The following is a 3,859-nucleotide window of genomic DNA, read 5'->3' as shown; positions in this document are numbered from 1 at the left end:
GATCGGCAATCATCGTACAGCAGAACTCCGAGGTCGAATCGTGCATTTTCGGCTTACATATGAACTCACAGTGGTAATCATGCACTTTCTGTTTTGCGGCTCTCAAACGGTAGGTATGGTGGGGGTAATTTCCATCTACGATCTGGCAGCTCTGCGTCGACTTGGCACGGAGGCTCGCGGCGGCAGTGGGATCAGCGGCTGGCCTTGCTATTGGCTGAATGGTCGAGCTGGAGTCGAAAACCTGAAAGGTGGGGGCGCCTGCCGGGCCCACTAGCTCGTGTTTCAAGCGTCCGCGCCATGCTTTACCTAAAAATATTCTTCCTAATGCAAGGCTTGAAAGTTTAAAAAATTTAAAATTTTCTAAAAATTTCAAAATTGGTTGTTCGGGTTATTTGTTTACGATTATTTCTTATTAATATAAGCTTACTCAGAAATTATTGAATAAAGTTACCGCCGAACAACCACCCTATTTCTTATTTAAATTAAATCTAGATTTGTATATTAAAGTCCTATAAGTATTAAACGCTTGATTAATTATCCTATTAGAAGAAGAACATGATTAAGTCGATAAAACCTAGTTATATTAAAATATTCTAATGACGTACGTGCATACGTGAGTACGCGTAAACACGTATAAAAATCGAAGCATTATTTATAATCAGAATTCCAAGGGGGGGGGGGGAGTTTGTATTTCTAGTTGATCCTGATCTTTTACTATTGATCTGTATAATTTAAACATTTTGAAAATAAAATTTTACTCCCCAGAATGATTCGTATTTTAATCAGTTGAGCTTCGTGCACTGGTCAGCGCGTCCCAGAGAAAAGGAATTGTAGAAGAGAGAGAGAGAAAAAGAGAGAGAGAGAGCTAGTGCTAAAGGGAAGAAAGAGCGCGCGTGAGTGAGAAAGGGCGAACACTGGCGGGCATGCCTAACACGCCGTGAAACTTGTTGATGGGGAGTGTAACACGGTGGCCTCGCGTGATTTTGAAGCTGTTTACATGCGCCCGAGGAATGTTTCCGGCCCTCACAGGTCACTTTGGTGAGACGAAAGGTCCGTAATAATGCGATGACTCATTCAGGGCGAGCAAACTCGTCGTTTGTGGAAACCGTAAAATCAACAATTTGTCACGCCTTCATGGACAAAGCAGAATGGGCTGGGGCATTTTCTTGGTGAAGCTTGCATGATTTGGTCTTCGACAAATCGGTTTTTTGTTTTCTCACACGCTCTCGAAGGACAGTAAGAACCTTGATGTAATAATGCTGATTAATGGTATGAACCACAGGGACCCAGTGAACGTAATCAATGTCTCGAATATCAAAAAAGTCAATCATCATTGCTTTGAATTTGGGTTCGCTCATCTTGGCTTTTTTCGTCCTTGGGATGTTCGGGCTCTTCAAATGCATGGATTGGCGTTTTGTTTCGGGGTCGTAGGTAAAAAACCACGATTCGTCACAAGTGATCACTGTCTCCAAGAAGTCTGGATCGATTTCGATGTTGTTTAAAATTTCAGCGCAAATTTTCATTCGTGATTCCTTTTGCTCGTGAGTGAGGAGTTTCGGCACCATTTTTGCGCAAACTTTCCGCATGTTGAAGAAATCATGCAAAATCTGGCAGACACATTCCTTGTAGATTCCTGTGATTTCGGCAACTGCTCGAATGCTTAGACGGCGATCTTTGCGGATGATTTCACCGATTTTTAAAATGTGTTGATCAGTTTTTGACGTTGTGGGCCGTCCGAGGCGAAGATCATCTTCGGTCGTTTCACTTCTCTCTTTGAACCGTTTGAACCGCTCAAAAACTTGTGTGCGGGATAAGCATTCATTCCCGTACACTTCTTTCAACATTGCATAAGCTTCGGTAAACGATTATCCAAGTTTAGCAAGAATCTTGAGAATCACCCGTTTCTCCTTCTGAACACTCAACATTTTTCCGGCGCGTCACTGGTGGGCAGCCTGATTTATACGACTGCTACAGTCAAACTAAACGACTTGCTGGCTTGTCCAGTGAGATCAGAGTGGGGGAAGTGTCACGTGACAAAATCAGACTCAAACTTTTCGTCGCATGAGTGCAACACATTGGAAGCAGGATAAGTTCGGTTATTTACTAGCCACACCTCGTGATTAGAATTTCAGTTTCAGTTAAAGAACTGTGACAAAAAATGTCACATTTCTGGGCCTAGTAAAACTTTCTTCGGAGAAAGAAATTAATCTTTTGTTTTTAATAATGAATCTTTAACCAAAAAAATATTTTTCTTTTTAACCGAATAGTTAAATTTTCAACTAAAAAGATAAAATTTTGTCCAAATCAAAGAATTTCTATCAAAAAAGATAAATATTCGACAAAAAATGAAATAGTTAAATAGTAAATAGCTGAATAGTTAAATAGTAGTTAGTTAGTTAATAGTAGATAGTTGCCAAAAAGATTAATATTCGACAACAAAAGACGACGTTTCAACAAAATACAGAAATTTTCAACTAAAGAAGATAAATGTGAAAACCAAGTGAAAGTTTTCATATTTTTATGAATTGTGAAAGTACTATATTGACTGTTAATTAAAAATAAAGATACTTGATTGCACTCGTGACAAATATATATTGAAATGCTGTTGTATGCGTCTGTCTTAATTTAATAAAATATTACATTTTAGGTTTTGAATTTTGTTTAGCATCGCCATAAACGCCAATATCTGAAATGTTAGAAATATTAAAATTTTTAAATTTCAAAATTTTGCATTTCCTAAAAGTCCCGTGGTTCTTCGAGTTTTGACTTGATTGATAAGTTTTGTAACTCTTTTTTGTAAAACTTTTATACACAAGTCCAGAACCCCAAACAGAACTCTTAGACCTCTCAATCAGGATAAATTGTTTGACTTTCTGAGTACCATGAATAGCCGTAAATATAATTTTTTAATCCTAAAATAATATAGTTTTAAAAATTTTCAAAATGCGCTCAGTTTTTGAATTTTCATCCAAAGTAGCTGGTTTACGAACTCGTTCTTTCTTTTTAGGCATTTAAAAAGTGTGCCAAGTCAAATGTTTATGTTTTGAGACCCCCTGAATCGAAAAACAGGTTTTTACGAATGTGCCTGCCTGTCTGTATGTCTGTTTGTCTCTATGTCTGTATGTATGTCTGTCTGTCTGTATGTCTTCCATAATGTCTGCCTGTCTGTACGTATGTCTGTATGTCTGTCGGTGAACACGATAACTTTTGAAAAAATCAATCTTTCAGATTGGCCTTTGGTACACTCGTTAAGTATTGTAAACTAAAGGTCAAGTTCGTTAGCCATCCATTTTGGATAAAAATTCAAAAAGTGGGCACATTCTCAATATTTTTGATACCACTTTTTTTTAGTTCAAAAATTCTCTGTACGTTTATTCATATTTTTCAAGAAGACGAACAATTTATTCCAATGGCTCTTTTCATTAAATCAAAAATTACCAGAGTGTCAGCATTTACAAAATTCCCCAAAACAAACTTAAATGAACATTGTATGCCAAATAAAACACGATATGAAAAAAAGTCAAGAGAATGGAAATGCTGCTTTTTGAATGCCCTACAAGATTATCATAACAATTTTTCAAATTTTTTTGAAAAATCAAAAATTCAAATTTGGACAGCATACAAAATAATGAAAAATCCAAAAAGTACATTTTTCGTCTAAATGGTGCAAAATACGGTAAAAGATGATAAAATACAAATTATGCACTCAAAAAATATCTATAAATTTTCTATGAACCACTTTTTTATAGGATGCGTAGTTTTGGTTTTAATTATGAAAAACATCACGAACAGTAAAAAAAACTGTCCGCTATTAGTATTAGAAGTATTAGTTTTGTGTAAAACTCGACCCCCCCCCCCC

General features: G+C 36.6%; 1 protein-coding gene across 1 annotated transcript in view; it reads right to left on the bottom strand.

Moving 5' to 3' along the window:
• LOC117169110 overlaps positions 1-3,859 on the bottom strand; it is a 237,248-nt gene that overhangs the window by 146,974 nt on the left and 86,415 nt on the right. The window lies entirely within an intron of this gene.

This window comes from Belonocnema kinseyi, chromosome 3 (assembly GCF_010883055.1).
Source record: "Belonocnema kinseyi isolate 2016_QV_RU_SX_M_011 chromosome 3, B_treatae_v1, whole genome shotgun sequence".
NCBI classification, from domain to species: Eukaryota; Metazoa; Arthropoda; class Insecta; order Hymenoptera; family Cynipidae; genus Belonocnema; species Belonocnema kinseyi.
This window is presented reverse-complemented; position numbering and strand designations above follow the sequence as displayed.